Raw genomic sequence first — 25462 nt, 5'->3', positions numbered from 1 at the left:
TAGGCTTGACCAGTGTACACAATGCACAATTTTGCACTGCAAAAGTCCAAGTCTTGAACAGAAAGATAAATTGAACTGCATTGGATTGATTACCAATTCTCATCTGATATTATCATTTCCAAATCGTCTTCCCACACAGACTTTATTTTGGAAATGGAACAATTGAGGCCAACATTTTTATAGTGGAGTGATAATATAAACTTTTTCCAGTTTGTGGGCCTCTTTGGTAAGTGATCAAACGAGGAGCTAAAAATGAGGAACATTTTGAACAAAATAATGGATTTGGAGATAACAGAAAAAGCTGTTATGAATATTAAAATGTTCGCATGCCTGCTGAAATGAACAGGAACTTGCCTCATGATATAAGTCCTTTATATCCTTAATACCTTAGTATGTCAGGAGAAGACTTATTCCGAATTATCAGTGGATTATTAAACAGGATTAGAAAGAATGGGAGATTTTGGAGGTATGTGAACCAAAATATCATCTTATTTGTTTCAAAATTGTGTGGATCTTGGGGTGGCGCGGTGTCTCAGTGGTTAGCACTGTCATCTAACAGCAAGAAGGTCGATGATTTGAGTTCCAGCTGGTGCTGTTGGCATTTCTGTAAAGACTTTGCATGTTCTCCCCTTGTTGACGGGGGTTTCCAAAAGACCTATATATGCGCTATAGGTGAATTGGATTAACTAAATTGACCGTAGTTTATAAGTGTGTGTGAATGAGAGAGTGCATGGGTGTTTCCCAGTGTCAGGGCATCTGCCGCATAAAACATTTGGTGGTTTATTTTGCTGTGGTGACCCCTGGTGAATCATCAATCATGGCCACTGGAGCCGAAGGAAAAATTTATAAATGAAAGTGTGGATCTTACAAGCAAATGTTTAGTGAATTTGCCATAAGGAAAAGGAAAAGGGAGCATAAAAGAATAACATAAAGAGTTATAAATGTAAAGTTTGTAAATGTAAATGTTAATAAATGTAAAACACTTTCAAATCTATTCTATTCTATTCTATTCTATAAAAGAAAATTAATGAAGAACAGAACATATCGAATGAGGCGACGGTGTCTAAACCACAGTTAATTAAAGGTGCAGAAGAAAGTACCGGTGTTTGCAGAGGACACAGAGCTGCCCATCTCGCTCTCCCTCTCTCTCTATCTTTCTCTCTCTCTCTCTAATCATGTGGGGGGTGGGAGCAGCAGACGTGGCGTGGACGAACGTGCAGGGGCTGAGAGAAGCTGTGGATATGATTGAAAGGGTTCTCATGCGCGCGCTACTTGTTGACTCAGAGCTTCACCGGGAGCGCAGAGCGCATCATCGGAGATGCCAGTAACGCGACGTGATCACCAGTCGTCCTTCAAGCTCTCTCAGCCACACTAATTCATTTGTGTAAGTGGAAACCGAGGAATCTTACAGCCCATTGACCGCATATTCAAGACATTGTGTGTTTTAAAGCTACAGTTAAAAGTAGCCGAAAGACGTTGACTTGCAGCGCGACGCCAGGTGCAGAGGAGAGAGAAAAGTGTATAGCGCTCGTTTACAGGTAAGTTTTGATCGTAACGATATTTTTATCTGCTTTCTGTGTAATGGGGTGATATATCGTTTTGTGATCTTAATTAAAGATAGCTTTGCGGGGACCATGAATTAAAAAGTTGAAGCGGTGCTTCGTTTCAGGTTAATTGTACTTTTTAGTATACTGCAACTTATCATTACATGGCTCACCGCAGTTGTTGTCAACATTAAGGCTAGTCACCTAGAGTAAATAGGCTACATATAGTTACATTTTGAGCTGAGCATTATTTATAACAAGTACCTATACTTTTAATATAATACTTAGAAATATAATTAGCTTTTTGACACAACAGTAACACAATACTCAGCTTACCTGCAGAATTAGAAATCTTGGTTATTTCAAGCTGATTATTATTGCAAACACATCTGTTATTCGGGTTAGCATTCACTAAATGAAAGCTTCCTCTGATGTCTGATTTTGTATCCTGCAATATGTGCCTAATTACATATTTAATGAATCAATTAGCTGCTCTTCATGAGATATTTCATCTTTTTCCAAAAAAAAAAAAAAATACTCCTTGCCTTGGAGATTAGAAAACATATTTTTATCATGAATCGCTCCAATTAGTTTGAAACATTTGGCCAAACATTTTCATATTCTACAATCTTTGTAGAAAATGTGCCTCAAGTGCGAATGAAATCAATTGAATCTAGCAGGAACACATCAATATTTCAACCATACCCTTAAACTCTTTATCCATTGCCCTAAGCATTATTTTGGTACAGAGTTTTGTGTTAGAGCTCTGTCACTCAGACTACAAACCATGCGAGCCCTATGAAATATTTAATTTAGGCTTTATAGACACTGACATAACAAAGCTCTCATACCACCGTAATTAGTGTTTTGCATTCCATTTCCATGGGTTACTGTAAGACATCAAATGGCATTGCAGTCTTCAAGGCAGCTCTGCGCGCAGCATTTTGTACAATGAAAAGCATAAAACTTTCTAGTGTGCTTTCATTGGATTATATGAACTCAAAAAAATACAAACACAAATTCCTTCTAGCAAATCCTGACATGGCTTTTTTAACAGGAAATTAGCTCACTCAATGAAAATGTTCAGCTGTGCAAAGTGATGCTGTTGCAATCTGCCAGAATAAATGGTTTTCATATAAATTAGATGAGGTTTATGGTGTGAATGAGGTATATCCAGATACACTTGAGTTATACTTCTGTGAATTGATTCTGAAGGAGGAAGCAGATGAACTCAGGAATGAAATTTATATTTCAAGCAATTGATATCGCAGTCAGGATCTGCCAGACTAATCAAAAGATGAGAGAGAGCTGCAAAGAGATACTGATACTTCAGCAGAGCTTCTGTACAAGTGGCCTTGGAGATGTTTGAAATGAAAAGGCAACAGAAGGAGAAAAGAAAATCAAAACCAACACGTTATCTGTCTTGTGATTATTTAGATAAGTGTGACATTAACATATGATACAGGAGTGGTCCACTGTCACCATAATACGGCCATCTGGTGTCGTAAACAATGTCCTAAACCCTAGAAAAATGGAGCGGAAACAGGTTTTTTGGTCTAGAATGGTACTCCATGCTGATAAGAGATGCTGAGTGTCATCCAAGCACTGAGCACTTGGACTGCTATGCAGATCGTATGAGTATCAGTCAAAGTGGAAATGCTGAAGCAGAGGGCATTGCAGAATGTCTCAGTGATAAACTACAGAGCATCTAATTATGCGCATAGGTTGAAAGTTGCAGTGAAATTAGCACATGTTGACCTTTGGGGGGTAAGGTGACACAATAGACAGCATTAGAGGCTTTTCAGCGAAATTCAGGGAAATTTCATTATGAAAAGAAAAAAAAGGTCAAAGTAATCAATGTTTAGGTCTACAAATTAAGGCTGCACAATATATTGTTTCAGCATCACTATCGAATATGTGAATTTTCAATAGTCACATTGCAGGATCTGCAATTTCAAGTTGGAATTATAATTAACCAGGAACCTCATTGCAAAGTTCAACCATAATAGAGTGAAAGATTTCCATTTCCACGTGACCGTATAAGATTCCAAAGTGAATTTAAGCCATTTGGACACAAGAAATGATAATGTTAAAAGAAATGTTTAAGATTTATTGGCTTTAAGATTTAAAGGCTTTTAAAAAGATCAATTGTAATGAATAATTTATATATTTATGATGTTGTTTTACTGTACATGTGATTTTTCAATTTCTGTACCTCAATACTGCAAGACTGTGCTGTTTATTTCACATGTATCATTGTTCTGTTGTATTTATCTATGCTTTTAATATGCTTTAGTATGTGTTAAATGCAGATTCACTCCCATACAAAATGATTCCTTCCAAATAGAGTTGTCATTTTGTGAAATTACACTTTATATAGCAGGAAAACAAGATAAAGCAATGTCAGTTTTCCAATAACATAAAAACCAACAGGTATTTATTTTTATTTATTTATTTAATAGTTTTATATTGAATGAATGTGTCTAATGTAAGACAAATGTGATATTTATTTCCTACTTTGACCCAATCGCAATGCATAAAGTGAAAATAGAAATAAAAAATTAAAATGAAGTGAAAATTAGAAATGAAATAGATTTTTTTAAATGACCAAACTAAACATTTTGGAAAATCTATAAGCCAAAGAACATGTGTTTTTATTGATGTTATTATTAGGACACCTTGAACCAATGTACATAAACCATCGCCGAGGACGCATGCATTTGTTATCAGATGTGTGCTCTATCCTGACTATTGAGAGACAAACAATGAGTGCTAGCCAATAAATTGCGGAAGGAGAGCAAGAGAATCAACAGACGAAAAAACAAACAAACAAAAGGACATCAAACTGGTGCCCACATCTCCCCAAACACTCGTTCATTCATATTTGTTCTGCAGCCTGCAAGCCCTTTCTCCGAGGTGTTTGTTGACATTGTTAAAAGTCAACACTTGCGTTCTATGTGTGTGCGTGCTGCATGTGAGAATATATTTGGGCATGTCAGGGCGGAAAGTGATCTTGTAATTGACGCACTTTAGCTTGTGCACCAACACAACAAAAACAGGAAAGTGTTTGCAATTTGAATTTGGAATAGGGTCAGACAGTAATGCCTGATGCTGGTGGATGTTATGTTCTTAAAGAAAGACCACAGATCATATCATGATTTTATCCCAGATCTTTTCTTGTGAACTGACATTTATTGAAGACTAATCTTGTCGAGTGGAGGTGGATGAAGTTTAATAAGTCCTCTAATCATTTCAGTCTGACCTTATGTGTCACTTGCACATTTCACTGCATAAAGTTTTGTCACAAATTACATAATATGATTCAGTGCTTGCAAAAGTAAAAGTACAGTATTTAAAAAAAAAAAAAAAAAAAGACTATTTTAGTCAATATTGTAATCACGATTATTAAAATGATTATGAGTGGGTGGTATAAACCATTGAATTTTTGACTGAATAATTTAAAGATGCTGAAAAGGTCACGTTACATGGTTTTACTCATTTCCACATAATATTAGGCCTTACGGGAGAATGAATGCAGACTGCTGAATAGGGGTGTCTAACAATAATTGTTTTATTCATAATCATCCGAGTCCATCCCCAGCAGGCACAAGACGTCAACATGAGATCAGATTGATGTTTGAAAATGAAAATCGGGCTGACGTCAGAACCCAACGTCAGGCTGATGTCAATGTCCAACATTCAACCTAAAATCAACCAAATATCAATGTCTAATATGTTACAGACTTTACCAATATGATGTCTATCGGACGTTGGATTTTGGTTGCCATACCTGATGAATAAATGTCAGTATTTGACGTCAATATGGCGTTGATTTAAGATGTTGGCTTGACATTGGGTTTTGGTCACTTTCCAACACAACCTAAAATCAACCAAATATTACTGTCTAGTGATGTTACAGCTTGACGTTTTGTGGACGTTACCAATATGACGGCTATCAGACTTTGGATTTTGGTTGCTATACCTGACGAATAAACATCAGTATTTGATGTCAATATGACGTTGGTGTAAGATGTTGGCTCGACCTTGGATTTTGGTCACTTTCCAACACATCCTAAAACCAACCAAATATCAATATCAATTGAAATATTTAGGTCAACTAAATCTAGCCTAATATTAATGTCTTATGACATTGTGTGCCTGCTGGTATAATTGAAAATGAATTTTGATTAATTGCACATATTTTTTTTCCAGTAGAGCACTAAAGAATATTTCTAACTGAAATTATGATCCTTTGTGATTCACCGAAAATAAATGTATCCTGAAAAGGAGAGAAAAAACAAAACAGCCAAAACATTATCAAACAGAAAAAGAAATCTACATAATGTGGATTTGTCATTTAAATAGATTTGGTCAAATATTGTCAAATGTCTTTTGGGTGGAGCGTGTTTTGAATTTATGAATTAGATTTGTGTATTTTTTATCGTCATTTGAATTTACAAATTGGACTTGTGTTTTTTTAATCGTCTTTTGATTTTAAGAGTTAGATTTGTGTATTTTTTATCGTCTTTTGAATTTACAAATTGGACTTGTGTATTTTTTAATCGTGTTTTGAATTTACAAATTGGATTAGTGTATTTTTGAGTAGCCTTTTGAATTTACAAATTGGATTTGTATATTTTGAATCGTCTCTTGAATTTATGAATTGGTTTTATGTACTTTTGAATTGACTTTTGAGTTTATGAATTGGATTTGTGTAGTTTTAAATCGCCTTTTGAATTTACAAATTGGATTTGTGTATTTTGAGTCATCTATTGAATTTACGAATTGGATTTGTGTATTTTTGAATCGTCTTTTGTATTTACGAATTGTATTTGTGTATTTTTGAATCGTCTTTTGTATTTACGAATTGGATTTGTGCATATTTGAATCGTCTTTTGTATTTACGAATTGGATTTGTGTGTTTTTGAATAGTCTTTTGAATTTATGAATTGGATTTGTGTGTTTTTGAATCGTCTTTTGTATTTACGAATTGGATTTGTGTGTTCTTGAATCGTCTTTTGAATTTACAAATTGGATTTGTGTGTTTTTGAATAGTCTTTTGAATTTATGAATTGGATTTATGTACTTTTGTATTGACTTTTGAGTTTACGAATTGGATTTGTGTATTCACAAATTGGGGTTTGAGCTTACAAATTGGATTTTGTATAGGTGAATTGTGTTGTGGATTCATGAATTATATTTTGTAAATGTATTATTTTTGAGACTAATCTGGCTCCATACTTTTGATATATCAATTATATGTATTTTAACAATGCCACTGAGGAGTTTACTGTTGCTTCATTTTAAATGCATTGCCCAAGAATACAAAAGTTTAATCAACCTTGCATCAAGACTGAACAAAATGAGGAAGAATATGTTTTACAGTTTTACAGTATATACATTCATAACAGGATTAATGATATTCGTGTGGTCACAATAAAAGAACATGAAAAAAAATCTAAACAAAAGATGACGTCAAAACAGAACAACAAAGGCTTTGTAAAGTGCTTCTAGAAATCATGAATTATTCTTTCTCAAAAAGTTGAAAAAGCAAACAACCATATGCCCGTGCAAACACTTTTAAATTAAAGCACATACACAAACAACTCTCACCATTCTTTTATACACACAGGCTGCCAATGGAGATGCTTTTTCTGTCAGATGGTGTTGTACCGTTAGGAGATAACAAGGCCGTGCTAACCATCCTTGCTAAAAGCTCATATAAACTCTACAAGATTATAATAAAACACTAATTATATTGACTTTCCACAAAAGGCCACATGCTAATTGTTTTCAGGCTTTGTAGAGTTTTTGTGTTGTGTTGAGTTTAGGTGCATTCAATGGATAAAAAGTGTCCAGATTTGTATGGATAATTGGCATATGCTGTTTTAATGTCAGCATTTTCCACAAATATAACAAAAGCCTCTATTTGTTAAAATGGCAATTATAGTTAGATGTTTTTTAGGGGAAAAAAATCTCCGCTCAATCATTCAATATTTGATGGTTAAGAAAATTGTGTGTTTAGGGATTTACAGTGCACGCGAGAAGGCATTTTCTTTTTTATTCACTGACCTGAATGAAATGTGGTCATCGCTCTCTCTCTCTCTCTCTCTCTCTCTCTCTCTCTCTCTCTCTCTCTCACACACACACACACACACACACACACACACACACAAACACGCACACGCACAGAGAGAGACAGACAAGTAGGTGAGAATGCAGCTCATCACCTTCTCTGGTGATGACACAAGCCATATGGCCAGTCATTATTCTTACCTCCTCAATTCCAAGCTTCTTACCACCTCCTTACCTAAAAAAATAAAAATAAAAAGATTAAATAATTTTAGCTATCACTTCAAATTATTCGGAGAATGAAATGGGTCATTGAAAATCTTTAAAGACATCCAGAGGCAGCTGAAATCTATTACGCTCCTCTTCACTTGCAAGCATTTCGAATTTAATTCCCAGTGGGCTTCTGGCTTGAAAAGTTACTGCTATATATTTGCATAGAATTACTACCGAAAAATGCCTCTGCTATTTGCAGAGTCAAGGTAATGAGACTGCAGGTTGTGAACAGCACTTAGTCATTTGTGTTGAATATGACTTTTTTTGTTGCCAAAGATGTATGTAAGAGACAGTCCACGGCTAGGCGTGCAGTAAACAATTGTAAAGAATAAGATTATTACAGAATGAGAAGTCATTATGTCATCCTTTCCTCAACTTCATTCCAAAATGTGTTCTACTTTGGAACCCAATTTAAAATTCAATTGAAAATGTAATCTCTCCACTGAAATTTGCTTTAATCAAAACTCTTGATGATTCATAAAGAGATCTAAAGACAAATTGGACTAATCAAAGTATGCTGAAAAGATATGATCAGATTTAATTTAGTCTTTCATTCAAATACAATATCCCTGTAATATTGTTCACTTAATCTTGCTTAAAGTAATCATGTTGCGAATTATTTTGTGTATCATTTTAATATGAGTTCACAATATTAGACACTATATATTCCTATATGTGGGTGACGCAGTGGTGCAGTAAGTAGTGCGGTTGCCTTACAGCAAGAAGGTCGTTGGTTCATGCCTCGGCTGGGTCAGTTGACGTTTCTATGTGGAACTGCATTCACGCAGGTTTCCTTCGGGTGCTCTGGTTTCCCCCACAGTCCAAAGACATGTGGTACAGGTGAATTGGGTAGGCTAAATTGTCTGTAGTGTATGAGTGTGAGTGAGTGTGGATGGATGTTTCCCAGAGATGGGTTCCGGCTGGAAGGGCATCTGTTATGTAAAACATGTGCTGGATAAGTTGGCGGTTCATTCCGCTGTGGCGATGCCGGATTAATAAAGGGACTAAGCCGAAAAGAGAATGAATGAATATTCCAATATGTGTATGTGTATGTAATGAATAATTGATATTTACCTATGCTGTGAATTATTTCGTGACTCGTGTCATGACTCGTGACATAAGGTGACCAAAATTCAATGTCTAGCCAGTGTCTAAGGACAACGTTATTTTCACATCCAATAACGATTGTTGATTTGGTTGATTTTAGGTTGTGTTGGAAAGTGACCAAAATTCAACGTCGATCTTAAAGTGCCCCTATTATGCATTAAAAAGGTCATATTTTGGTTTTTGGGGTCTCCAACAACAGGCTGATATGCATGCAAAGTCAAATAACAGTTTCATTGTCTTATAATATGCATTTTAAGAGTTCACACTTAGCTGATGAATAATTATAAGCTACTTTGGCATGCTGTCCCGGGAGAGAGCCCTGAGCTCATAAGATCCTCGAGCCCGGGGCTCCCTCCCATTGCAAGGCGAGAGGGGAGTTTGAGCTCAGGTATATCTCGAGAACTCCCCTGCTGTAGTAGCTAATGAATAGATAGTGATTGCTCTTAAGAGATAACTACTTACTAGGAGCATGTCTATAGTGCCAATTTGGATTAGTCAATTAACTTAAGTTGCATGTTTTTGGACGGTGGGATGAAACCGGGGAACCCGGGGGAAACCCACGTGAACAAGGGGAGAAAGTGCAAACTCCGCACAGAAACGTCTTCTGGTTTGGTAAAGCCTGGAACCATAGACGTTGTTGCAGTGAGGCAACAATGCTAAGCACCGTGCCACCAATCTAGGAAGAAGGAGGAGTAGGGGTGGAAGGGGGGATTCTTCAAAACGAAGATAGCGGTGGTACGTAACCCAGGGTATTTGTAGTGGCTTAAGAGTCGTCTGATTGGTGCATTGAGAATTGGATAATGCAATCATAAGCGTGTGATCCTCTCGAAATTAGTTTATAAATAAACTTCACTTATTTTTACCCAATTCTCTTAATGACTCCCATATGATTTGTTTAGGGATTCAGTTGTTCCCGATCCCCTCAATAGGGTGAATCTGCTAATCTGCGCTGATTGGCTCGATGACCCAGTCTGTTGCGATTGGTCGACCACGTGCAGTATGATGGAGCCAGAGTGCAAGCAGAGTATATGTGTGAGCCCAATGCCGGGGGGGGCATTAAAGCAATGCAGTTAAACACCAGCATATTGCTCTATTCTTAACCATAAGTAAAAACAGTAACACTCATTAACCCACACAGTGGCAAAAGCTGAACTTGTTTGAACCTTGACCACCGCACGTGTAAAGGAACAGCTGATGGTGGCCATAAGCAACAACAAACGGCAGAGGACCGCGAGCTCCCAAAAGCATTTAAATCTGTAAAGAAAGCAGCCTTTGTTGCATTTTCAACATGGTTTTAGACTTGATATGAGAATATAAAGAGTTAGCCTGATACAGTACAAGCTGCATGGAGCGATTACATGTAACAAAGCCCAATTAAATAAAAAAAGCTAGAGAAAACAAGGAGGCAACCATTTTAATTGCACTAATTAAACACAGTGTGAACTATCAAAGACACGATCTGAGAGAATCACCGATGAGTCGTCGACGCCCATAAGATATTTGGCATTAAGTATCTGGAGCTGTCGGCAATTCAAATCATGCCGAGTAAAATGTGTTCTGATTGACATCCCCTGTCAGTATTTGACGTCTTTGTAGGTGATCAGCAATCCCCTACAGCCAATGAGAGAGCAGCATCTGCTAGTGTGGGTATCTGCAGGCCAGCGGGAGGTTGGGGCAGAGGTTAAAATTGCAAATTTTCAGTCTATTTGGACCCAAGAAATGGAGAAAAAACTAGAGTAAATTTGGCAGCAGCAACTGTGTCAGTTTGACAAGTCATCAGAGCAATATCACAACCACACATGTAACTTCTCGCGTGTGTTGTGAGACATAGTTGTCTGCGATTCTTATTTTAAAGTCATGTGGTGTAAAACCCTCTGTCGCCAATCCATCTTGCAGTGTAAACAAAGCTGCAACAAAACACTACTCCAGATGGTCATGCAGTGTGAAAACATCTGTGACACGACTACTTTGAAATTCATTCCGTCTGAACTCAGCATTACTTACACCTGTGAACTGTAGGAAGAAACTGATCCATGAACGGTGTACTGATAAACATTCCTGTCAAGCTCTGACAAAGTCCCATACATCAACAGTCTTTTCTCTAATCCTTCCTTGTAATATTCACTCATCTTCAGTCATTATCAGTCCCATACATACTAGCGTTTGAAGGGAAAGGCGCATTCATGGTTTACTCAGCACTTCATAATGGGTATTGTTTCGTGTTGACGTCGATACGAACGAAAGACGTCAAAAGATCCGGATGAACGACAAATCATTTAAACGACTCTGAGTCGAATCTTTTATTAAAAAAAAGATTTTTTAACAAGGTGCACTTTCAGATTTAAACATCAGCTGCATGTTTTCATTCACTTAGAGTTGTGTTGCATATTGCATGGAAGGTAATTTTAAAAACCCATAATAGACGCTCTTTAAACCAGCGTTATATTGACGTCATATAGTGACATTTATTCGTCAAGTATTGCAACCAAAATCCAACGTCTGATAGCGGTAACATCTACACAACATCAAGCTGTAACATCATTAGATGTTGATATATGGTTGATTTTAGGTTGAACACTGGACATTGACGTCGGCTTGATGTTAGGGTTCTGACATCAACCCAATTTTTTTTTCCAAACAAAATACAACATCCCTACGACATTGGGAGACAACGTCAATCTAACGTCATGTTGACGTACTGTGTCTGCTGGGATTGTTCAGATGCTATATTTCTTCTTTACGTAAAATCTATTTTTGGCAGTTTTGCTTTTATTATGACAGGACAGCAGTGGTTGGCAGGAAGCAAAGTTGAAGAAAGGGATGGATGGTGGGTTTAAGAAAATGAGAGTTGGGGATGGGATCAGGAAAGGTCTGCAAGTTGGGACATGAAGTCAGGATACCCGCAGTGCAGTTGCACTTTGACAGCCTACTGACCACTAAGCTATTGGTGTCAAGCAGACGAGAGTAAATGTCGAGTCCTGTGTGTTTGTGTGTGTGTGTGTATGTACACGCACAATACTTCATTGCAGTCTAAGAATATAGCATTCACTTGAGAATGTGGACAACATCAAAAATTGATTGTGCATCTATGCCATCCACTATAGAAAGCGTCAGTCATCATAATCACTTCTGTTTGTTTTGACACAACCCCACGCTCAACACTGTTACAAGCAGTTGTTTATGGAACCAGATCAGTGCCAAAAGAGTTTAAATGTGTGGTATTAGATCATGTCAACATGCATTTGACTCCACAACACAACCCAACAACAAATTAAATAGATGCCAGCAGGGCAGGCTAATGCTCTGGAGGCAGTGTAATCTATATAAAATAAAATCTTTGTTTAAATTTATGTTGTTTTTTATGTGTTGAATCTCTCAGACTGTCAAAATTATTTTAAATAACGTATAATCTTTTGAAACAACAGATTTATAACAAAAGAAATATGTTACTTTAGCACCATGCCTTTTAGCTGTGCTGACATTTTTGTGACTCCGTTGCAGTAAGTGAATCAAATATAATATTGAAAAAAAAATTAAACAATGAATTGAATTTGCAAGTAATTTGTTGTCCACAAAAGGCTCTGACCATGAGAGGATGAGAGGTGGCTTGGGTCAACCCATAAATTTCATTTTTATTTAGTTGTATTGTTGGCATTTCTTTGAACTAAGGTCAAGAGATGCATATTAGCGAGGATACATTTCCTCACTAAGCAATTTTGTTAAATTTTAAAGCTTTTTTTTTTTCAATAGTGAACATTTATTTACCCTCTGGTTGTTATTTATTTTGTGGAGCACAAAAGATGCTTTGAAAAATATTCTTGTCACTCTGTCATGCAATTACAATAAAATGGTAATTGGCGCTTTTAAGCTTCTAGAAATAGGAAAAAGCACTATGGCAACACAAGGACAGTCAACCATCTGTCCATCCATTGTTGACTTCCCTTTCATTAGACACTTCCTCCAGCTCCACCGGGGGGGATCCCAAGGCATTCCCAGGCTGATTTCCAAGCTGAGTGACATAGAGCGCTTTTCAATATTCCTCACCCCTCCATCCTATGACCCGAAAACCGATCGAACTTGTAGGACATTTCAATCTTCTTATTGCACCATCAGGAGGCGAGGATCGAGGAGAGAGGAAGCTTCCTGAGGCATTAGCAAGGAAACACCAGTGGATCCTTTGCGGAAGTGTTTGATTGACTAAATGTGACTCGTATGTAAATTCTCCTCCTCCACATACCCACTAATAATCACTTACTAAAGTTGAAAAATCAAGCAATATTAAGCATAAATTTATTGTTAATGGGGGTTAAATGCCGGCAAAGTACAAAACGGAAGCAGCTTGACGCGGAAAGCTTGAGTATGTCTGCGGTCTGAAGGTATTATAAAGTTGATGACAACAACATTGGCATAGCAAACTGTGAGATATGTAAACTTGGGATTGCCTTCCGGGTATTTTAAGTTGACGTTCAATTTGTTTTTATATTATATTTTTTTATATTTACTGCTGGACTAAAGTCTAAAAGTGAAGAATTGATGTTATTTATTACTTGATTGTTCAAGCTACCTTACAGAAGTGCTCTGTTTGTTAACAGAGTGGTTGACTGTTAAATTAAGGTGAATTAAATAAAAAATAAGGAACATCCTGGATCTGTTTATTCGCTCTTCTTTATTCTTTTTTATGTATTATTGAAGTATCGGATCGGGTTTCGGTATTGGCATATACTCAAAATCAAATGACTCAGATTCGGACTTGAGGGCAAAAAAACCTGATCGGGAAATCCCTACTTTTAATCACAATTAAAAAGCAGTTAATAACACGGAATAATTCATGATCACAAGTAAAATAAAATAATACAGACAAATGTAGTTATTTGTGGCGGTTGAAATTATTACAATGTAAATGATTATCTGTAATATTCAAAAATCAGTACATGCATGCAAAATCAGTGATGTACAGTATTTATTTAATGATGATGCATTAAAGTGATGCTAAAGAAATCGAGAAGATATCATTTCATTTAATTCTGTTCTCGCATCTTTTCCTTGCATTCTTCCCTTGAACCCTGAAGTGGTGGAACTGAAACGCAAAGAAAAGAAGCAAGGACAGGAAACGAGGATGCACAAATTAGAATTGAGGAGCTCCCATAGCCCCTCCAGCGTCTCCTAGGTCCTCCAGCTGGACAATCCTTGAACACCTCCCTAGGTAGAAACAGATGCCTGTGCCTCCTCAATTGGCTTTTTTTGATGTGGAACTCCAGCAGTGGCTTTACTCCAAGCCCTTCCCATGTGACAGAGCTCCTCACCCTATTTCTAAGGGTACATCCTGCCACCCTTTGAAGGAAGTTTATTTAGGCCAGTTGTATGAGTTATGACCATATAGGTAAGAGTCAGAATGTTGATTGAGCGATAAATCAAGAGCTTTGCCTTGTGGCTCAACAGGCTGGTATACTGACCACATTTCTGCTGCCGCTGCACCAATTCTTCTTTCAATCTCATGTTCAGTCCTTCGCTCAAGTGCTCAAGTGAAGAGCTTCTATTATCCTCATTCGTAACATGTCGCTTTGGATAAAATGCATCTGCTATGTAACTAAATATAACAATGAACAACACTTAACTTCTCTACCTATGACTCTTCTCCAACATGGAGATGGCAAGCCACTCTTTTCCAGTCGAGAAGCGTGGCCTTGAACTTGAAGGTGGTGATTGTCATCCCCACCAGACAGGGCAGCTGTGCAACTTCCACAGCCTGGCACAAACTACACTGAGAGACTCATGCCTAATCCGAAGGTAGTCGACCCTCTCAATCACTGGGACAAACTCCTAGCCCAAAACAGCTTGCCACCTTTGACCATAGGTAACTTCAGAGTAAAAAACAGCCAGTCCTTCTCAACCAAATTGCAAAACACTTTGAAATTTACATACCTGAAGTCACCATTTACTGCAATAGTTTAATAAGTTAAAGTAAGTTAAATTATTCTTTACTATATAGCTATATGGTAAGTTCAAAAAATCTCCTGAAATAGTTTTATATGCTCATTTATTACTACACAAAATACCCCATACAATTAGAAGGTCCATAATTGACCATATTTGGATTGGTTATGAATATTAACGAGCTGTGTTCTGACATGCAGCTCTCACAGATACACACACAACATGATATATGCTGCAAGTAATTTCTTTTGCAATCCGCAATAAAATAATACTTAATTTATTACAAACTATTTTAACAAACAAAGTAGATGCCTAGTTAAATATTTTTATCTTAATGTGTGGAGGTTTATCTTACCTACATGGAGAGGGTAAACCATCTAATATAAACCCTTCAGGGTAAGGTTAACTTGTTTTGCTCATGAGATCTGTTGTAAACAAAGGCTAAATTAAACTCTACAAATGAGACTGATAGAGATGTTTTGTGTTGTACTTTTAAGTTATAATGTCAAATAAAACAAAGCTAGGGATTAATACCAATATCTGCATGAATAAAAGAAAGTTGAGCTGAGTGATTGAAGTGAATCAGCATTCTACATGTGTCTGTTGAAACATACGTATCAAATTAACTTGTTAACTTAAGTTCAGGGGTGGGACCACACTTCACTTTGCCTCATTCAATCACCTACCTCCTAAATTTATTTAAGGCAGATCACCCCTATAGCACTGTTCATCTCATTTTCTTGAACCCACCCTCCCTTCCTCTATTTACTTGTTTCCCATTAACAATCCTCATAACCATCTCTTCCCTCCTAGGTTGAATTGGTACCCCCACTTTGATTCTCTGAGCATTGTGGTAGGATGCCCAGTCAACCTACCTACTCGTTCATTATTCTCTTACTTCCATTCCCCTTACCATGCCTTTTCAACCTTATTTCCCTACAGTAAAGATTACCTCAATTTGTGGCATAATCCATGGTGGTGAAACATACCTTATGCCTCTTTGGAGTGGAGCTGAATAGATATATAATCTGTAATTCCTACATTTTGTGTCCTGAAGCGAGTTTGAGTTTGATGTCTCGATCAATCGTTGTTCAGTAACACGTAGTAAACAATCTGCATCTCCCGTTTTCAAAATAAAAGTCACACATATGTAGTGACATATGTAAACTTGAAAATAACTAAGGAAGGAAAATGATCATTGAGGTCTCTCTAGGAAACATGGCTTATCAAACACAGCATGATACTTGCCAGTGATCTGATGATGCAGCTGCTTGTCAGGTCCAGATGACACAGAACCTGATTTAAAGTACATGCAAATGCTGAAGTGTGCCCCACGAGTCACGCAACAGTCTGCTTTGTATTCTGATTGGACTTTTGTCCACCGGGTTTTACACTTGATTTGCACAAATTTACTTGAGAACGGTAAAACAATGGTGTCTGAGGCTCACAGTATGGCCATTTCCGCTTACTGATCTCTTATTATTCGACTATGCCTAGGTATACACTCTTTTCATTTTATGGCATCTTTACAATAAAAAACAATGACTTAAGTGTTTGGTTTAAAAAAAATTCCATTTCAATATCTAAAGCTAAACTAGGATCTGTTCAAACATGTTTATTGTGCACATAATGTAAGGGTCAATGTAAGGGTCATATAAAAGAGCACACCCAAAGCCTTTAAGCAAAACCTGCTTCATTTTTATGAAGAATGAAATGCTGATCTCAAATGACTCAGTAAAAAATCATACATTTAACAAACTCAAGTCAACCTAAGGACAGAAATGCTCTTAACTTTTATTCAGCTGGCTGAAAAAGAGATCAAAAGAAAACATTGAAATCTAAGCATGAAGGCGACCGCGTTAAAACCTGTTAGTGAACTCAGAAAAGCAAGATGCGTTTTATCATGTAAGGCAATGCTGAATCTAAGAGAGTGTCACTTTCACAAAATCTTGTTTATCTTTTGCACAGAGAAAACTAAGCATAATCAACGGTTAAGTTGAAAAATATGAAGCAAAATATGTTAAGTATATAAAGCACAACTTTTCTTAAATAATAACTAAACTTAGCACTTAACTAAACTAAAAGGTAAAAAGCAAGTTTCAGGTAAATATGATTAAGCTTCTATTTGTTTTCTGAACAATATTTATTTGCAATTAAATTTGATGATCATATAAACCAATCATGTCATGCTTGATTTATATGATCCTAAACCAAAAAAATTACGCTTATCCTGCATTGATATTTTTTGGAATATTTTTGGGAATAGCCAAATACATTGTATGATTCAAAATATTTAATGAGAGAACTTTCAATACGACATTTGGTCAATATTGTTCTGTAAATTGATCAAAATTTATGTTTATTAGTAATATGCATTGTTAAGAATGGAATTTGGTCAACTTTAAAGGTGATTTTCTCAATATTTAGATATAATTTGAACCCTCAGATTAAAGATGTTAAAATAGTTGTATCTCTGCCAAATATCTTTGTAAAGGTCCATCTATCAGTCCTATGACAGAACTAACAGAGTGAAGGTTAAATATGTGTAAGCCTTCTCTTGCGCAGCTGTAAACAGATGACTCCAATTTATTATAATTTAAATTTAGATTAATCTAATTCAAGATGATCACCTTACAGGTTGTGATTTGGTCTAATTTAGATTGAATAACCTAATAATTCTTTATTTTCATCATTTACTCAAAGTTGCTTAGAGTCAGGATTCTGGCCATTTACATCTGCTCACGAACACAACCTCATCAGTTCTGGTTCTTAGAAAGAGGATATAACTAGAAACTAATTTCCTTTAAGTAATATTTGGCCGCCCCATGCTTGCTCATACATAAAGTTTGATTTAGCCACTAGATTATATCATACTAAGTCAGTGATTGTCAGAAATCAACAGTCTCTAATGCTGTGCCTGTGTTCCATCCATTGAGCCTAAATGTATGAGCAATCCTGGTCGTAGGTTGCGGAAACATCAGCCTAAACAATCTACTAGATTTACAAGAATTTCAGGAGATATTAGAGTTAAACAAGTATTTTACATTTATTTGTCAGGCAAATATTTTCCATGCTAATTCACATAATTAAACATTCTACAACATCAATTACCCAAAGATATGTTTAAGAATAATACCTGACTGTGTAGAAGTACGTTGCAGAATATAAGTCTTGATGCAGAGATGCACACACAACAAACCATCATAAATTCAAGACAATAAAAGCTTCACAAAGACCATTGTCTGGTCATAAGTTGATATGAAGACCATTTTACCTGGAGTGGAGCAAAGATGTTATCAAAGGCGAAACCCAGATCAACATATACAAGTGAAATTATGAAATATTACTGTGAGATTTATACCACTTTAGCAATCACACAGAGACATCTAAAATGATACCAAACATGAATATAGATCCACAAGATACACCATATTGAAACTTAAGACATTCTGTGTGGAATGTGAGTGAGCTGCTGTGATAGAGAAGGTAAAGTCGAGGGCAGAGAAGGCGGCTCAAGCTGCATGATCGAGACAGTTGAACAACTGGTTTCCTAGCTGATCTTCTTCTTAGATTAGAAAGTTTATTGTTTTATTGCACAACAATTCTCCTGGAATAGCAGTTCTACCAGAAAGACTTTTTAGGAGGCAGATAAACATTTTAACATTTATTGTGAATTGTTTGGATAATGTAAGTTCGTTACTGTTCTTTCATAAAGTCCTTTGGCGTAAGCCCTGTCTATGGTGCAGAGCTCTGGATTAGCTGGCAGATACTGCCTGAAGATGAAGGCAGGGTGAAGCCAACCCCCTGAGTGGAGATGAGGCCGACCTGGTGGTGGTGAGGATGGAAGGAAACTTCCGCAATGTCACCAGAGAACAGCGAAACAGATTGTTTAGATGGGCATATATGTAGCGTGCTTGGTTGTTATAGGCTGACGAGATAATTATTTTGATTGACGTGACATATCAGTCTTCCTGGCAGAACTATCGCTAAAGCTTTCATTTCTTGGGGTCTGATATTATGGAGAGATTAAGCCATGCTTACATCTTAATAAACCATACATCAATGTAGTTTATTGACTAAGCTTTCATGTGATATATAAATCTGCATAATTTCCAAGAAAAAAAAAGCAACAACACAGGTTCATTCTGAAAACGTAGTCCCATAAACGTTTCTGGAGACTGCGAATTATGTAGCCGGGTGTATGTATTGCTGCATTTCATTTTTTAAATGAATGCTACGGGCCGGTATGACAACGTTCCTTTTCGAGCTGACTGCTTACCTCCATGTGGAGGGCTATCCCGCTGCAGGCAGTTTGTCCAATTAGCTTGTGGTGTATGTCAGAGGATTTGAGATGCAGAGAGGAGTTGACCACGACGACAGGGTTTGAGTCCGGAGAAGAGCGATTCCAGAAATCAGATAAGACAAAAACAGAATCCAAAAAAATAAAATAAACAAGTGAATAACAGGGTGAGAATGTGGTAAAATCCGAAAACGTGGTAAAAATCAGACGAGAGCTTTTCTTTTTCTGGACGGTTTTTGTAAATCATTGGTTGGGTTGACAGCGGCCTCTTGTGGGTTTACGCGAGAACAGTGGGCGCGAACGACACCCTCGAGAGAAATTTGAGATCTGAAAAAGCGCACACAGCAGCCTCTCGTGGATTCGCGAAAACAAAAACTGCTAAAAAACGTACCTCCTGGGACATATTTCGCTGTCCATGGGACTACGTTTTCAGAATGGGTTGAAAAAATTGTGAATGGGCCTGGGTTGAAAAATCTGTTTCTCTCAGATTTAATGAAAATATTTGGACATTTGTTCTGAAGATGAGTCTAGTTGGTTTAATCTAATGGTATGCTGTATTTATAGCTTTACTTTTTTTGCTTTGTAACAAAACAGGGCCAAAAAAAAACAAAAAAACAACTGTGACTAAATCATTTGCGCTTAAAAGGAACACTTGTCTAGCAGGCAAACAATCAACCGTGAACAAACATACAAACAAATGTCTTGAGCAGTGCCCTCTTGTCATTTTACACCCTAGGCAATCACTTGTTGTGTATAGCAATGCCTGGCCCCGTGTTTGTGTAATTTTCAAGATGGCTTCTGTAAATGGTTTCTCTAAGATCTCCAAGGGAGCCGTGACAAAACAGCGGCGTGTCTCTTGGAACCTAGAGTCTAGTCCTGCAGCTTTCTTTTCAAAGTGGCCCCCTGACAGTCCTATCAGAAGCTGAAATCAGGATGTGACATTTTATCCTGTAGGTCTGATGTCTGCTAAAATAAGAGAGTCAGTATTTCAGAAGGTTGAATCCCAAAAAGCTGTGATGTGTCTTGCTGTGCATTCTTTGATAAATCTGGATATTTTTTTGTTGTTGATACCCCAGAGTGCAGCATTATTAATTCTGGACTTCTTGCTGTTTATTATATGCTGGCTGGACTTTAACTCCAGTAAGTCTGAAGCATTTCCTATGAATCACAAAGCAATATGGACGAGAGGCCACAAGGCAGTTTTGCCACTCGCTAAGATGATTGATTAAACATAAAAATAACAATCAATCTGTACTTGAAATAGTACACATGTGTTTGAAGTAGTAACATTTCATTTAGCCATAGAAAATAGTTTTTGGTAGGGAAATGGACAAAGAGTGAGCACTTTACCATAATATACACTCTCAGAAAAAAGGGCACATAGTGGTATAAATAATGTTTCTTAAGAAACAGTTTTGTACCTTTGCAAAAGTTGTACCTTATGGTACAGAAAAGTCCTCTTATGGTACAACCTCTTATCTGTACCTTTTATGGTACAATTGAAATGAAGGTACACAATTATTCTCATAGAAAAGGTACAAAAGTGTTGGGCAATCTTTCCATGAAAATAAATATGACTGGAAATGTCCATATTAAACTCATAAACATCAAATATTAAGTTCTATAATACAAAACAACTGGAAAAACATAAAACGATAGGTATTGTAAACTAACCATTTAGGGAATTTTCTTAAACCCAAATGCTATTTTGGGATTTCCGCCTGGATTTTGCCTACCCAAATTTAAAAGCTTCCCAAATCCACATGAAGAGGTGTAAATGCAAAGATTTGGTATCATTTTAAAGAAATCCCTTTGAATTTTCATAAAACACTATTGAAAGTGTTTTAAAATAACTGTATATGTTGTCTGTGTTATAATCAACACCTTAAAAAAGAGGCGCTTTTTGTATTTTTTTTTTAATAAACTCAAATTTGAACTGTACGTTTTAGGTTCTGTGTGGTCTAGGTTGCTGTAATTAATTTTGGTGGTTCCTGCACATGTCTGTAATCATAGGAAAAAAGATAAATGTCTCTGCCATAATCTATGCAAAAGTTATTGTATTCCAACTGATGAGAGGTGCTATACAAGCCACAGGGATCGATCATTGTTTTCATATTTCACTATTCTTTTGTTTGATCAAACATAATTCACTGTGTTTGAACCATGTCAGACATATAAAAGGATTATTTGTGCGCATAACCTCAAAAACAGAGGAGAAATGGCGCGTTTTGAAGAACACAGCATAAGGCAAGAAATGACAGCTTTCTGTCTGGGGCTGCTTATTGATCATAAATGTATTGTTTTCACTTCTGCGCCATGGAAACACTGCGATTCATTCGACAACTGTTTGATATGTGAATATAATTCAGTAAAGAGAATGCTAGAACCACGTGAGCACCGGCAAGAGCTTTCATTTGAGCTATAACTTGTACGTGTCATGTATGAACCATATAAAAAATATGAAAATGAACCAATGTTCAATACCCAGCTCGGGTATTAAAAAAATACTGTGTATTTAAGTGTAAATAACTTTTGTACAATTGAAAAAAAAACCAAAGTGATGCATATGTGCATAAAATATAGCTTTTACACTTTCAAACGAAACCACTTAAGGGGGTCTGGTGCAATGCTAGCCCTTTAAATCCTAAAGGGAAAGTCGATGACGTCACGGACCAGAGTTTAAATAAATGTTTGGTAAGCAATTTTAACACTGTTGAGATACAAAGTGTCTTGTAACTGTGGTGGTACCTTAATGGATCAGATTTGTACTTTTGATGATGGTTAGCACTGTTGCCTCACAGCAAGAAGGTCACTGGTTTGAGTCTGGGCTGGGCCAGTTGGCATTTCTGTGTATATTTTGCATGTTCTCCCCGTGTTGGCGTGGGTTTCTTCCGGGGGCTCTGGTTTCCCCCAGAGTCCAAAGACATGCGCTTTAGGTGAATTGAAAAACTAAATTGGCTGTAGTGTATAAGTGTGAATGTGAGAGTGTATGGGTGTTTCCCAGTACTGGGTTGCAGTTGGAAGGGTATCCGCTGCATGAAATATATGCTGGATAAGTTGGTGGTTCATTCCGCTGTGGTGACCCCTGACGAAAAACAGGACTAAGTGAACAACATTAGTTAATAAATGTTATTACATAAATTGCTAAATACGTTAAATATAAATATAAAATATCGACCTCTTTCTGAGTTATGAAATATGACTATAACATGAAAGTTCATGATAGTTACAGCATGTTATAGCATTTATTACCAAAGAGTTGTAGACTAAATAGACCCTTTATTACTATTAGTATATTATTACTACTATTTTTACATTAGCTTTATTGTCTGTTTACACAGAACTACATTTAGCATAAAAAGTTAATAATAAACATTTGTCTTTTAAATTCCTATAGCTTAATCGAGTCGTGCTCAACATCCCCCCAAAAAATCCATTTTATGCCCACTTCAGTTCACGACTGAAAATATAAAAATAACGTCTTTCCAATTCAGTACTTCACAGTGAAGATTTATTTGAACAGTTAACACAATGTAATGTTTAACAGTATTAGAATCTATTTTGTGTAAGAGTAGATATCCAAACCTTGAAATGAAAAAATATCAAAGAAATTAAAAAAAAATATATAGCTATATATATATATATATGAAAAAAGGTATTGAATAAATGTATTGAATTTTCTAATGACATTATCATGTCTTTTTCAAGGAAACAGCTGCTTTATACTTTCAAATATTTTTCATACATTCAGTAATTCTCCAACACTATTCTTTAAAACATCACAATGTCCCTTTCTGCAATATCTGAATATATATTCTGTGCAAAATTTTTACAGATATCCAGTCCTTAAACAATAAAACAGGTATTGTTATCTGCAATACTTTTTTAACCATAGTATTACTTTCTAATGATGGCTTCATCTTTTTTCCTCTTTTTTTTAGCTTTCTGATCAAGTTAAATCAGATTTATTAATGTAGTGAATCATCTGATTTCATTAATTGTCTCAGGGCATTTTTCAGGGTGTAATATTCCATGATATTAATTATTCAAATTCTTATATTCACTCAATAACAATCCTACCTGCCTATTCTATTGTGTTGGGCTCACAACTAGTCCTTGGTAACATTATGGCTCTTCACTGTTAGCAGCAAACTGGACTAGAGGCTGCTGCTGCTGAAGGGCTACAGCACAAGGAAAAGGTTTAGTACATAAACGGTGGTTTGCAGACATTGTTTTGCACTGCTCCTAACTAGCTTAACGTTAACTTACTGGTCGTTTCATCACCTTCATGTGTTGTTGTACTCTTCCTGCCGCTGGTTTTAATGAAAAATGTACTATATTTTTTCGTGGCCTTTTCAGCACCACCTTTGTTTTTTTATTATCAGTTTTTCATCTCTCGCGTATCTCTTAAATGATTTTGCTGAAAAGCAAGGTACCGCTGTTGGAGTCGAATGATAATTACGTTATCATTAATCTGCAGGCTGCAATCTGCTCATGGGCTGTGAGAAAATAAATAAAAAGAGTGAAGCTGTGGTAAAATAATGAATAAATAATAACAATAAATAAATGACTAAATAAAAATTGGGCACGGTGGCGCAGTGGGTAGCACAATCGCCTCACAGCAAGAAGGTCACTGGTTCAAGCCCCGGCTGGGCCAGTTGGCATTTCTGTGTGGAGTTTGCATGTTCTCCCAGTGTTCATGTGGGTTTCCCCCAGGTGCTCCGGTTTCCCCCACAAGTCCAAAAACATGTGATATAGGTGAATTGGGTAAGCTAAATTGTCCATGGTGTATGTGTGTGAATGAGTATGGATGTTTCCCAATGATAGGTTGCAGCTGGAAGGGCATCCGCTGCATAAAACATATGCTGGATAAGTTGGCGGTTCATTCCGCTGTGGTGACCCCGGATTAATAAAGCGACTAAGCCGAAAAGAAAATGAATGAATAAATAAAAAGTGGCCTGCTGAGAGTGCAGGTAGCTAGGGACACCGGCCAAAAAATGGACCAGCCCACTGGGAAGTCTCCCGGTCCTCCCGATTAGCGAATCCAGGCCTGTTAGCAAGCTTCCAATATTTGTTTTGTGCTCGAAATAGTGTTGATAAAACTGTTATTTTATGTGTATTTATGTGCACAGTTTTAAAATGTAAATTTTGTGCTGTATTTCACTCACTATCCTTCGAGTTAGTCACAGCGGAAATGAACTGCCAAGTACTTGGATTGCTGTATATCAACACCTTGATATTAAATCTATCATTTACTGCAATGAACATACAAGGCATGTTTTTGTAATGGTTATAGCTATACAACTTTGACGTTCTTTTTCTCAGAAATAGATTCTGCAGCTTTAGCTGTGGTTTCACAGAGTGGGTCACATATTTATACAGCCAGTTCTGGCCTTTCTATTGAACTTCTGCAAGGCAATTAAGTGACCTGCTTTTTTGTTCATAATTATAATAATACATCTTCTCGTGCAAATTAGGGGGTCATTAGACACAATAGAAACTGTGTAGAGGGATATCAAGACAACAAGGTCCCTTAACAATCAGTGTTCATTCAGTTACCAAGCAAATTGCACTGAACTGATTATGGGCAAAACGAGAAGTGAGTTTTAGCAGGTATTTGAAAATGGGAGATGTTTCGGGAGACATTGTAGAAGTGAGTTCCACTTGTCTAATTTGCCTCTGAAAAGACATTTTATTCTGTTCTTTTCCCAACCTCAGTGATGGAAGTGTGTATCTGTTACGGTGAGAAATTTCACTTTGGGCGTATCTGTAAATGCATCATCACACAGGCTGATTGTGTGGAAAAGCTGCAGTCGCTTTAGAGCAGATTAACTTATGTAAATTGGCTATTGATATGACAATTCTTATTTGAGAAAAGGAGGAAACAGTTCAAAGAACTCTGTGATAGTTTTTCATGTTTCTAGAATATCAAAGTGATGATTATCCGCTTTCCAAAGTGCCCCTATTATGCTTTTCCCAATACTATCTTTAATGCACATGTAGTTTGGGAAAGTTTTAGAAAATCAAGTACACAACAAAAAACTGAAAGAAAGAATTGATTCTGAACTGCCAAGATAAGTCATTAGCATTTCTAGTGTCACTTCCATAACTGATCTATTTAGATTCATAACAAATTTGCATAATGCCAGCCGATGGTCTTCAAACAACGTCTGCTTAGACTCTCAAACACAGCTGGTTTGGGTTTTTCAACATGATGATAAGACATTTATTT

Source organism: Danio aesculapii, chromosome 5 (genome assembly GCF_903798145.1).
Source record: "Danio aesculapii chromosome 5, fDanAes4.1, whole genome shotgun sequence".
In the NCBI taxonomy this organism is placed as follows: domain Eukaryota; kingdom Metazoa; phylum Chordata; class Actinopteri; order Cypriniformes; family Danionidae; genus Danio; species Danio aesculapii.
The sequence above is the reverse complement of the archived record's forward strand: the minus strand, read 5'-3'. Positions refer to the sequence as shown.